At 42.6% G+C, this 13,419-nt stretch overlaps 1 pseudogene; it reads right to left on the bottom strand.

The window, feature by feature from the left end:
* Window positions 1–289: 289 nt before the first annotated feature.
* On the bottom strand, window positions 290–712 carry LOC149164362 (uncharacterized protein At2g34160 pseudogene; annotated as a pseudogene).
* Between the last annotated feature and the right edge of the window lie 12,707 nt (window positions 713–13,419).

The raw sequence follows: 13,419 nt of genomic DNA, 5'->3' as shown, positions 1-13,419 counted from the left end.
TCTTGTTCAGTTCTGAGGCTCCAACCTCTTGGGCTCCAACCCAACCTTGGTATAAACAGGTATGCTACCGCACTCTATTCAGCTGAGGTTGTCTCACTCCTGCTCTCTTGCCTCTGCTGCTTCTACTGCCTCTACAGCCTCCGCTACTTTTTCTTCCTCTTTTTCCTCTGCTGCTTCTACTATCTCACCCTCGGGTTATTCACCACCATAACTGCAACATCAGTTCTCTGTTTCTACTGTTTTATACATTCCCATGCCTTTGTCCATTCATTTCCACTTACACCATCTCTTAGGCTTCCTCCTCAATCGCTGTCGTTTCCTTTGACTCGCTTGATCTTTCAGCTTCCCTCTCTTCAGCAACAATAGTCATCAAATCATTGAACTGCTCTGATTTTCCTAGTATTATTTCAACCTTTGCTTTCTGGATGGGACAGACTCTTGATTCATCTCTCATATCAATGGTAGATGTTGAGATTTTATTTTCTACAACTAGACCATTGTTCTTCAATATCTTAGCAATAGTAACCACTATGGCAATGGCCATTCCTAAAGCAAATAGCTCCACTTCTTCATGCTGCTGCATATACCTCTTGGCGAGGTTGACATAGAAGAAGAGTGGCTTCTTGGTATTGGAGACTTGAATCCTGTTTTTCTTGTGAACATCATTCAGATCCATGTTTCCAACTCGCTCAGTGATTTCTTCCATGGCCATCGTTCCTGTGCTTTGCTATTCAAGAAATTTTCCCCTCCTAATACCTCCGTGTTACTTCTCCACCTCCACTGTTTTATTCCAAAAACCCACGTAATCGCGCCCATATTAGCCTCTGCCACATTCACAATTACAGCTGTGATCACCCTCATCCAATGGTTCCCACGTCACTACCGCCTTATTATTGCACATTAAACCTCGTGCATCTCCTCACTGTCTGATCAAACCCCCCCACGATCGGACGACAGTCACACCTTTCCTCGTTGAAACCTTCATACGCGTTAACCTGTGGGGGTGGCGGTTTTCATCTACCACACATCGTATTTTGATTGGATCGCTGGCCCTTGTACGTATACCACCAAACCCCAGTGGGCGGTGCGGGGAATACCACTTACCACCTACCTGTACGTCTCCTCCGCATTATCATCCCTGCATCTTTCGCGTGTGACGACTGTTGGATCTGATGCTCTTTGATCAGAAGGCTCACATTCACCTCTCCTGCCTGTCCTACCGCTCGTTAACCTGCGTGCATCTTTATCGCCCGCAACCGTTGGATTTGCCCGTCGTGCTGTATCTGTCATCCATCTATGCAACTCTGATAGTGTATTTGTCAGGGATTCATATTATTCCACCTCTGTTTACGTTAATGCATATTTATATGGTTTCTGCTCCGATGGCTCTGTGTGCTCCTCTTCTTCGGCTTTGTTTGCTCCTCGAATATTGCCATATAGACATCAATGACAATCTGTGTCCAACAATCTCCCCTTTTGTTATTGATGGCAATATTCTTCTGCTTTCTCCCGCTTTGACATCAATGGCAAAGGGATGCATATGGACTCCCCCTATCCTGCTACATCTTTATGAATGAACTTGAGTGATGATAAAGAAATAACCCCCATCTTTTGACGCAGATGTTCGAATGCTTCTCAAGGAAGAGGTTTTGTGAAAATATTAGCTATCTGCTCCTTAGTACTGATATATTCCAGGACGATGCTTTGTTCAACTACCTTTTCACGGAGGAAATGTTACTTGATTGGTATGTGTTTGGTTCTTGAGTGCATCACAGGATTTTTGCTGAGACTGATCGCACTTGTGTTGTCACAATAGATGGAAATTGGTTGATCTGTACATATGTCGAGATCTTTTAGAGCTTCCTTCATCCATAGTATCTAAGAACAATAGTCTGCTGCAACAATATACTCAGATTCGGCTGTGGATAATGATATGGATGACTAGTTTTTGTTGAGCCAGGATACCAAACAGTCTCCTAGGAAGAATGCATTTCCACTAGTGCTTTTCCAATCATCTATACTTCCAGCCCAATCAGCATCGGTGTATGTAGTTACAGTCATTGTTGAGTCCTTTGGGTACCAAAGACTGAAATCAGAAGTTCCCTTCAGATATCTGAGAATTCTTTTTACAGCTAATAAATGGGATTGTTTGGGAGCAGATTGAAATCTTCCCACCATTCCTACTACTTGCATTATGTCTGGTCATGTAGCTGTTAAGTATGGAAGGGCTCCAATTATTGACCTGTAATGAGTTGCATCTACTAGAGGGGAGTCATCATCTTTGCTCAGTTTGCAGTTTGTGGTCATAGGTGTGCTCATGGGTGCACAATCCTCCATTCCATATTTTTTGAGCATGTCTTTTAGATATTTGGTTTGAGATATACACAATCCTGCTCTTGTTTGAGATATTTGAATTCCAAGGAAGTGGGACAACTCTCCTATCATTGACATCTCAAACTCTTTTGACATGTTTTGAGAAAATTCATGGCTCATTTCATCATTATTACTAGCAAAAATCAGATCATCGACATAAACAAGATAAACTAGTAACTTACCTTGATCTGTCTTTATGTATAGATTGCTTCTAGCCACTCCCTTTTTGAAGCCTTGTTGTTGTAGATAGTGATCCAGTCTTGCGTACCAAGCTCTAGGAGCTTGTTTCAACCCATATAAAGCCTTTTTCAACTTACAAACTAAGTCCTTTCCTGTTGTTAGATCAAAACCTTCTGGCTGCTCCATGTAGACTTCCTCCTTGAGTTCCCCATTTAGAAATGTTGATTTCACGTCCATTTGATAGATTTTGAATCCTTTTGAGCAAGCAAATGCCAAGAACATCCTGATAGCTTCCATACAGGCCACTGGTGGAAATGTCTCTTCAAAGTCAATTCCTTCAATTTGTGAATAGCCTTTGCAGACAAGTCTTGCCTTGTTTCTGATAACCTGTCCTTCCTCATTCATTTTATTTTTGAACACCCATTTGGTTCCTATTATGTTTTTGTCATTTGGATGAGGTACCAGCTCCCATGTCTTGTTCTTCTCAATTTGGGTCATTTCTTCTTCCATGGCTTTTACCTAATGAGGATCCTTACTTGCTTCTGCAAATGTTTCTGGTTCTATCATAGATAGGAGGGAAATGACTTTTCTCTTCGGTGTAATTGTTATCCTTGTTCGGGTCTGCACACCTTCATCTTTATCGCCAATGATATGCTCTTCTGGATGGTGTCTTTGGACATACTTCGTCTTAGAAGGGGTATTAGGTGGTTCTCTTTCCTCTTCTTCTTCTTCTTCCTCATCTATTTCTTCTTCTTTAGGTTCTTCTTCTTCAATGAGAGAGTCATCTTCATGTTCTTCAATTTCCTTTACTGGAAGATCTTCATCAACCTTTACATCAATGCTTTCCACTATTTTCTTCAGTCGATAATTGCAGCACTTGTGAGCCTTGCTCCGTGTAAAGTATCCAAGAAATATCCCTTCATCAACCCGAGAATCAAACTTTCTTGGTGAATCATCATTTATTTTTATGAAGCACTTGCTTCCAAAGATCTTGAAGTACTTCACTGAAGCAGGTCTTCCTTTCCATAGCTCATAAGGAGTTTTATCACAATTTTGTCTTAATTAAGTTCGATTCAGTGTGTAGATAGTTGTCCCTACTGCTTCTCTCCAGAATCTAGGTTGTAAGTCTGCTGCTAGTAGCATAGTTCTTGCCATTTCTTGGATTGTTCGGTTTCTTCTTTCAACTACCCCATTTTGCTGAGGTGTTCTTGTAGCTGAGAATTCCCTTTTAATTCCATGAATATTACAAAACTCACTAAACTCGTTTGATGTGAGTTCTCCTCCTTTGTCTGTTCTGAGGCACTTAATTTTTGAATCTTTTTCATTTTCTACAAGGGCTTTTAGATTCTTGAAACACTCAAAATTTTCAGATTTATTCTTTATGAAATATATCCACATCATTCTAGTATAATCATCAACAAATAACACAAAGTACCTTTCTCCTTGGAGTGCTTGATTTCTAGTTGGCCCACATACATCAACATGGATGATCTCTAAGGGCTTCAATGTAGAGTGTTCCTTTGTCTTGTAGCTGATTCTCGTCTGCTTTCCATGTTGACATGGACCACATACTGCTTGATTTGGTTTGAACAGCCTTGGGATGTCTCACTGTTATAGACATTTTTGTGCCTTACAGCATGAAGCATGAAATGTCAATAATCTAAGGGATCCAAAGTCCCTAAACATGTTGTTCCTACCCCTAGAGGAACAAGGTCAGCAAACCACAGCACTAAATATCAGTTCTCCACCTGAAAACACTCAAAAACAAGCTAATTCTAGATCATGTCAACTGCTCCACTGAGCATCTGCGCTGAATGTCAACTGCTCCACTCTGTACCTGCGCTGAATGTCAACAGTAATGAAGGCTACCTGCGCTGGGCGAGATTGGCCAAGTGGCACAGTCATTCCTCAAGGTGTCAAATGCCCAGGAAGCTTCCAAAATGACACTTGGATCAAGGAATTCGCCTTGTGATGAGTAAGAGGATCTAGATCTCCAAGTGGAAGCAAGAAACTCCAAGTGGACTCAAGAGCTGAAGAATAACTGAAGTGGGAGAGGACACTAGTCATCTTCATGCCAGCCTCAAGCTGACTCATCCTTTCTCCAAAACTCCTATATATAGAGCTCTCTCATGAGGTCTAGGGAGGCTGGAATCTTGTGAATGTAAGGAAGTGCTGTTGGTTTGAGTATAGAACTATTGGGTGATTTGCTTGAAGGAGGTGAAGAGGGGATTTCTTTCTGCTGGGAGGTGTTGCTGGATTGGGCCTCTTATGGTTGTAACACTCTCAGAACTTTACTTCTTCCATTAATAAAGCATTTGAGGTTCTTCTATATGCAGGTGTCTCAATGGCGTATTGATACTTGTATATTTGATTTATTCTAATCCTTGAATCAATTATGAATGTATGCTTCTTGTAGTTTCCCTCTCTTGTTATTTTGCAGGATATTGGTGTAGCTGGGCCAGTGAAAGAGCAAGGAGCTGGGAGCAAGCAGCAAAGAGGGAAGATTGGATCAATCATTAGCGGAAGATAACGGTTAGTGGATCTCTTTCTCCTCTCTCTTACATCTCATAAAGAAGTAATCTCGAATAGCTTTGCATTCGGTTGTTGCTGAGGTACTATCACCCTTAGAGTGGGATAGGGTCATTCCGTATTGGATACTTTTCCCAACAACAAATTGGCGACTCCGCTGGGGACCGTATCTTGTTGGTTATTTGTGTTTTTGCTATTCATTTCATAAACACAGGGAGTACCGAATTGAACTGCATTTGAAGCTTTCAAATGCAAAGTAGAGGGCAGCTACTCTAGCTCAGTTTCTGGGCAAGTTTATGATTTGAAGAGCTGATCCACAAGGACTCTAATAAGCTCTTAGTGATAGCTTTTCATCCTCCTTTTCAACCCTTAGTGTGTACTTGACTGATAGCTTCTGATTTGGCCAAAAACTGTGAATTTTTGAGCAATCTGTGACCCGGAAACCAAGAGAAACGAAAGTTTCGTTCTTCAGTGCAGGCTGTGTGAAGGCTGTCTGCATTTCAGCGCAGTTCCCGAAGGGGCTACCTGCGCTGAATGTCAAACTGACAGTGTACTACCTGCGCTGAACCAGTCTTGCCTTGTGCTACTGGGGTTTCCTGCTGTTTCTTGCCCTGTTTTCACCCTTGTTTTTGCAGCCTGTTACCAGTCAATGTACCTATCTGAAACCAACTTTCCTTGCCACTATTCCGCCTCGGTTGTATAAAGAAACTGTATTTGTTCTTTATGTATTTCTTACATCATTTGCAGTTTCCCATAATGAAAGTGAACTAGTCTTGCTGTGGCCTCTTAGATCTAGACCTGTGGTAAAGTGTCGTTTTGATCTTAAGAGTTAGTTTGTTTGCTGTTCATAGCTGATTGAGCTTTTGCTTTCGTCATATGGTTTGAATTTATATATTTCTAGTGTCAAAACAAGTGAATCTTAAGGTGTCTTTTGATTTTGGACAAGCTTGTTTGCTTTCACTTGAAATTGAATTCAAAATTATACAACAGCTTTCTTTTTGTATCGCACAAACATTAAGAAAGAGAAAAGAAATACCTGCATTGTGCATGTGCATTATGATAGTTTGCATGTTGATTTAGGAAAAAGTGCATTAGTGTGTGCTCTATGATCTGTGTGAAAAGATGTTGTCTTTCTTTTCCCTCAGTAGTTAAGATTTTCAAAGTTGAAAGATTGAAAAGCTTGCTTATCATCTTAGACTGCATTTAGGAGTGTTACTATACATCTCGTGGTGATCCATAAAGGCAAACTGCTAAACAAGATCAACATTAAAATAAATTGAATTTACATAACAACGCATTGAAACATAACGCAAACACATAGAGGTCTAAGCTAGAGACGTGTTCCGGCGTCGTTAAACGTGATATCTTAGCGTTGAGTGGTTGGGTGATTCCTCCACGGTGAAGCGATAAGTATCAATACGGACTTGTGCTCCCACGTACCGTCGCGTATATATTTGGAGACCCCTATAGGAACAAAGCCTTTATCCATAGGAAACCGTGTCGGACGCCCTACTGATCGCAATGTAGTGAACACAGCATTCACGAAGATTGACCACTCGTACCATAAAACGTATTCTGTGGTTTTGCGAAAAGTTTGGCACACCCTCTGCCTAGAACTCCAGAGCAGTTTCTTTTGGCCTTTTTCAAACTCTATAACTGAAAAAGTCCATTCGAGCATTTTTCACTTCGGGCTCGTTAAAACATCGAAGGAGACTAGAGTCATCTTTAGCTTTTTCTCGACTCTTAAAAAGTGAAAAAGCAAGTTGTGTCTAAAGCGTCGTTATAAAATTTATTTTAAACGGAACATAATCACCTCCTATTCCTACGTTGATCTTTAGGTTGAGAACATGGAACGCCCCAACCAAGGAATTCCACAGGATGGGAATCCTAGTCCTTTCTCCTCTTGGGGAGAAGTTGGTGTGCCCCACATGGCCACATTGTCGCTTCCAGGACTGACAATTGGCCTGCCAATTTGGCTATTCTCAACCAATGTAGTTCAGAACACCATGGTTCCTGAACAGTCGAGTCAACAGTTAGATCAGTCTAGAGCTGCCCACCAGCCTTCTACTTCCTATAACTCTTCCTCCAATCCTTCATCTTCGCAAGGTAGAGCCGGCAAAAGACAAGCTCCCATGGAGAAGAAGGAGAAGAAGGAGAAGAAGAAGAGAGAGAAGAAGAAGAAGGAGCCTAAGGCGACTGGGGGCAAGCAAAAGACATCTGACAAAAATCCACACACAGCACAGACCGGGCCTAAATCGCCATGTGTCATATGTAGAGGAGACCACTTCCATAGAGATTGTCCCTGTATTCCCCGGATACTAAGGGACTGGTCCCCTCGGTTGCACAATTCGGGAGCATCAACCTCTGATAACCATGTTGATTGCTTACTGTCAACCAGCGAAAGTGAAGGTTCAAGACAAAGAGGGGGAGTAAGATCCCCCTGCAGACTGTGTAAAGGCGATCACGCCATCCACCGTTGTCCCTTCTTAGACGAAGCGAAGAGAGTTTTGGAAGATCGTCCGGTTTCACCGTTGAGACTTCCTCCTGGATACAAAAAACTCGTGCCAAGTCCTTCGTTGGTTGAAAATAAAGCTGGCCCGCTCAAGTGGTCAGCTGAAGCGTCAGTCATTGAAAATGAACCTACTGAATCTAGACCAGACGAAAGTCTTAAGGTCGATACGGGAGTTGACCCGGTTCTTCCTTCAGAGGTTTCATCCTCAAATGACACCGTCACTGAAGATTCGTCTTCAAATGACACCCTCACTGAAGAGAATAAGGATGACACCATCCAGATTCTTTTCATCAACACCGACTCTGATGAGCATCAGGGCAATGCGCCCATTCCTTTATCGCAGGAAGGAACATCGTCAGGGTCATATCCGGCCGTGTATTCGGTCCCACCACCAAGCAACCTGGTTGTGTCCTTTGATTGGAACCAACTAGGTAGACCCCGGTTACCAGCCAGTATACCATTCAGAATCATAGTCCAAATTTATAGAATGGTAATGGCTGGAACTATCATTGATGAAGGGGCATCTGTGAGTATCCTTTCCTCTATTGCTTGGAAAGCACTGGGTTCCCCAGAGCTTTTACCTGAGATAAGAAATCTCTCGGGTTTTGATAAAGGAACCAGTCGACCATTAGGGATCCTCCCCAATGTGCTTGTTACATTGAAAGGGAAGACCGTTCAAATGAACGTGATGGTTGTTCAAGGACCCTTGGATTATAACCTACTCCTTGGACGAGACTATATATATTGCATGGGAGCTATAGTCTCCTCACTCTTTAGAGTAATGTGTTTTCCACACGAAGGAAGGATGGTCAAGCTCGTAGACCAACTTTCATTTCCGGGATCACGCATCGCAAATAGTCACATACCAACCCTCAATGGTCTATTCACTCAAGAAATGTCTCCGCCCCCAGTCCTCCTTCCCGATGAGTGCGAGTGATTCGGAAAGATGGGACTGGAACCCAGGGGGCATGCATCCTGGTCTGCTTTGGGCAGAGAAAACCTTGGGTATAAGGTAGAATTTCCGCGGGAGACTATGACTAGTCCGTACCCCGTCCGAAAGAAGGAAGAGGGGTTGTTCTGGAACAGGATTCTTTTGTTAAGGTTACTTGTTTGACAAAGGTCATTCACCATTGTCTACTTCCAAGCAACAATCAAAGCAAAGTTATTCGAGATTACTTCTTTATGAGATGTAAGCGAGAGGAGAAAGAGATCCACTAACCGTTATCTTCCGCTAATGATTGATCCAATCTTCCCTCTTTGCTGCTTGCTCCCAGCTCCTTGCTCTTTCACTGGCCCAGCTACACCAAGATCCTGCAAAATAACAAGAGAGGGAAACTACAAGAAGCATACATTCATAATTGATTCAAGGATTAGAATAAATCAAATATACAAGTATCAATACGCCATTGAGACACATGCATATAGAAGAACCTCAAATGCTTTATTAATGGAAGAAGTAAAGTTCTGAGAGTGTTACAACCATAAGAGGCCCAATCCAGCAACACCTCCCAGCAGAAAGAAATCTCCTCTTCACCTCCTTCAAGCAAATCACCCAATAGTTCTATACTCAAACCAACAGCACTTCCTTACATTCACAAGATTCCAGCCCCCCTTAGACCTCCTGAGAGAGCTCTATATATAGGAGTTTTGGAGAAAGGATGAGTCAGCTTGAGGCTGGCATGAAGCTGACTAGTGTCCTCTCCCACTTCAGTTATTCTTCAGTTCTTGAGTCCACTTGGAGTTTCTTGCTTCCACTTGGAGATCTAGATCCTCTTACTCATCACAAGCTGAATTCCTTGATCCAAGTGTCATTTTGGAAGCTTCCTGGGCATTTGACACCTTGAGGAATGACTGTGCCACTTGGCCAATCTCGCCCAGCGCAGGTAGCCTTCATTAAAGTTGAAATTCAGCGCAGGTACAGAGTGGAGCAGTTGACATTCAGCGCAAATGCTCAGTGGAGCAGTTGACATGATCCAGAATTAGCTTGTTTTTGAGTGTTTTCAGGTGGAGAACTGATATTTAGCGCTGTGGTTTGCTGACCTTGTTCCTCTAGGGGTAGGAACAACATGTTTAGGGACTTTGGATCCCTTAGATTATTGACATTTCATGCTTCATGCTATAAGGCACAAAAATTTCTATAACAGTTGCCCCCTAAAGTATGAGGTCGTTTATCGGGTGAAATGCTTTATCAGGAGGATCCGAAGTTCATTCAATTGCTGAGAGGTGACCTGTAATAAAATACAATACAATACATTATTTTTCATTCTGCTTTCATGATCTAGCTGAGGCGGGCAATTCCCATGCTCAGCTTTATAAATTCATTTTGGTACATAGAACAGACGATCGTCTGATGGTAGACTGATAATTCTCTGCTGAAATTATCATCCTTTGAGTAGGATGATCATCTGCTGCAATGATGTACATATCAAATGTCTTTATATTTCCTGAATATATATCGCAGCCCGAATGGATGAAACTAGATCCGGGGTCTTCAAACTCGTTCGATCTTCACTCTAAGTACAAGTCGATCCATGTGAGAATTGCGCTGAAGTCGAACATGGAAAGACATCGCTTGATTACCGGTCAATAATGTAAACCGTTAACAAGCGCGAGAGGAATCACCGATAATGATAATGACCCTCAAGGTACTGCAGTACAATTCACGTGGTGTGAATATAGGACTTGGCGTCGAACACCACGTAAAATCTTCTGGTCGAAGGTCATTGATGTATACCTGTCGCCGGAAGTGAGAAACTTGCCATTGAGGCATGCAAGCTTCAAAGTACTGAGGGGGGTGTTCCTAGATCAACTTCTTGGATAATGAGCTGAAGTCGACAAGAAGCGATCCGTCAAAGGAGGGCCTTAATGAATCCCACATTAGTGACACGGAACGGAGCTAATGATTTTAGTGGAGGTGAAAACAATCTGTGAAATATGATTCAGGGTGGCGATCATGGATGGATGAAGGATAATTTATGGCAGTGGATGGGACACGGTTGAATCTTTCTGAACAACATCTCTTGAACATATAACGACACTGATGCGATGGATCAGTAGCATTACCCCAAATGTGGATGGTTTGGCGAAGACCATGGTGATGAGACCGGTGAATGAAACAACCCAACCCAATGTGATACGGAGGACAAAGTGTCATGTTCAAGAGCGACTTGCTACCATTAAAGCTTTGAGGTTCTCCCAATTTTTCCCCAGTCATTTCTGACCAGTACCTCTTTATTTTTGTAAAGCTTGAGGAGGATAACATATGCTTCTTCTATAACCTGCCCTTCGGGCAAGCCCATCGCTATGTTTTAACGAGCCTAGCGATAGGGAAACTCGTTCTCATCTAAAGACAAGTTTTTCGCTATTTAATCATTTTAACGAGTCTAACGACAAGGAGAACTCGGTCCTTTTCATTTTTAGAGAGTCTGAAAAGGTACAGAAAGTTAACTCCAAAATTCCTTTTTTGTCATCTAATCCCTTAAGTCCGAAAAAGTATAAAACAATACAGAAGGGATGAGTTTTCGATAACTTTAACAAGCCGAATAAAACAAGTGCTCGACCTTTTTGTGTAATAATCCCTCAGGTCCAAAAAAGATTAAAATCTATAGGAGGGATAGCTCTTCCGGTCACTTTAACGAGCTGGAAGGCCAAAACTCGGCAAACTTTTCATATTTTACGAGTCAGATGAAAAGAGCTCAAATAAGACTCGTCTTTTGAGGAACGAGTGATAAACAGGGATAGCATCAGATTCCAGGTACAGGTTGGAATTTTCCAATCATGGTAGTGTCACAAGGATGGCTAGGTGAAATCACTCTTCGCAGCTGTTCCTCAAAATAGGTAAACAATCAAGTGGAGGTGAATGATCGGCCAAATGAAAAGTGGAGGTGACGGTGCAAACACGACCAAGGCTTTTATGGCTGATGAATTTACGGTCTCAAATGGTTATTTACCGGTTCATTTTTTCTAGATGAGCTTGAACTCTGGGGGGAAGCTTGCTCACAGGTGCATTTATTTTTTAATGAGCATGAACTTTGTTAAAACTGCTCGTTGATAAGTTTGCTTGCCCCCAGCATAATAACGCGAATCGAGGTGCATGCCCCCCAAGCTTCATTACATTCAACTCGGTGGTTGGAATGAAGGTTTACCTTTGAGATTTGGGAAGGGGTTTTGTTTCATTTTTTAATGAGGTCGACACAGTAAAAGAACTATCCCCATGACTCCTTGTTTCATTTTTTAACGAGGTTGACACGAGATAAGAACCGTCCTCGGAGTCCAAATCCATTAGATGTAGAAGGTTTCATATTCCACTGTGGCCACTTCCGCCAGATTATTTGGAGGCGGTAGGGCAAAAGTACCCATTAAGGCAGGGTCTTTTAGGAGACCTACTCCGATATTTTGGAGTGAATGATTCCTTCCATGGATCATTGGAATGCTTCCTGTAACTTGTGAACTGTTGGGGAGAAATGTTTGTTGGTCGACAATTGCAATTCCTCCTTGGAAAGGAAATGCAATCTTCCTGAAGTAGGTCGACACAACTGCGGCCATGGCATATATCTAGGTCCTTCCCAGTAGGATGTTGTAATCGAGGTTTCCATCGATTACTTCAACATCAACTTCTACTGTTTTGCCCCCCAGCTCAACTTGCAAGTTACTTAAAATCCCGTATGGAGTGTATGATCGTCCATCAAATGCTTTTAACGTCGTTGACGATTTCGACAAGGGTGGTGAGCCTAAGTCTTTCCAGCAACTCATCGACATAAGGCATGTAGATGCCCCCTCATCAATAATTGTTCGATGAACAGTTTTGTTGAGGGATTTCACTTGAATAAGGAAAGCTAGTTGAGCTGGTAACTGAGGGTCATATCCTTTATGATCAAAGGCCACAAGATTGGAATCCATTGGGCCAATCCCACCTATTGCTGATAATAAAGCTTGTTCTTGCGTTACTGAATCCAGACCAGACGAAAGTCTAAAGGTCAATACGGCAGTTGACCCGGTTCTTCCTTCAGAGGTTTCATCCTCAAATGACACCGTCACTGAAGATTCGTCTTCAAATGACACCCTCACTGAAGAGAATAAGGATGACACCATCCAGATTCTTTTCATCAACACCAACTCTGATGAGCATCAGGGCAATGCGCCCATTCCTTTATCGCAGGAAGGAACATCGTCAGGGTCATATCCGGCCGTGTATTCGGTCCCACCACCAAGCAACCTGGTTGTGTCCTTTGATTGGAACCAACTAGGCAGAGCCCGGTTACCAGCCAGTATACCATTCAGAATCATAGTCCAAATTTATAGAATGGTAATGGCTGGAACTATCATTGATGAAGGGGCATCTGTGAGTATCCTTTCCTCTATTGCTTGGAAAGCACTGGGTTCCCTAGAGCTTTTACCTGAGATAAGAAATCTCTCGGGTTTTGATAAAGGAACCAGTCGACCATTAGGGATCCTCCCCAATGTGCCTGTTACATTGAAAGGGAAGACCGTTCAAATGAACGTGATGGTCGTTCAAGGACCCTTGGATTATAACCTACTCCTTGGACGAGACTATATATATTGCATGGGAGCTATAGTCTCCTCACTCTTTAGAGTAATGTGTTTTCCACACGAAGGAAGGATGGTCAAGCTCGTAGACCAACTTTCATTTCCGGGATCACGCATCGCAAATAGTCAAATACCAAACCTCAATGGTCTATTCACTCAAGAAATGTCTCCACCCCCAGTCCTCCTTCCCGATGAGTGCGAGTGATACAGAAAGATGGGACTGGAACCCAGGGGGCATGCATCCTGGTCTGCTTTGGGAGAAGAAAACCTTGGGTATA

Source organism: Pinus tabuliformis, chromosome 5_1 (genome assembly GCF_031772625.1).
Source record: "Pinus tabuliformis cultivar Carrire ecotype Pingquan chromosome 5_1, CPIR1, whole genome shotgun sequence".
Taxonomy (NCBI): domain Eukaryota; kingdom Viridiplantae; phylum Streptophyta; class Pinopsida; order Pinales; family Pinaceae; genus Pinus; species Pinus tabuliformis.
Note: the sequence above shows the minus strand (reverse complement) of the source record. Positions and strands in the feature narration are given on the sequence as shown.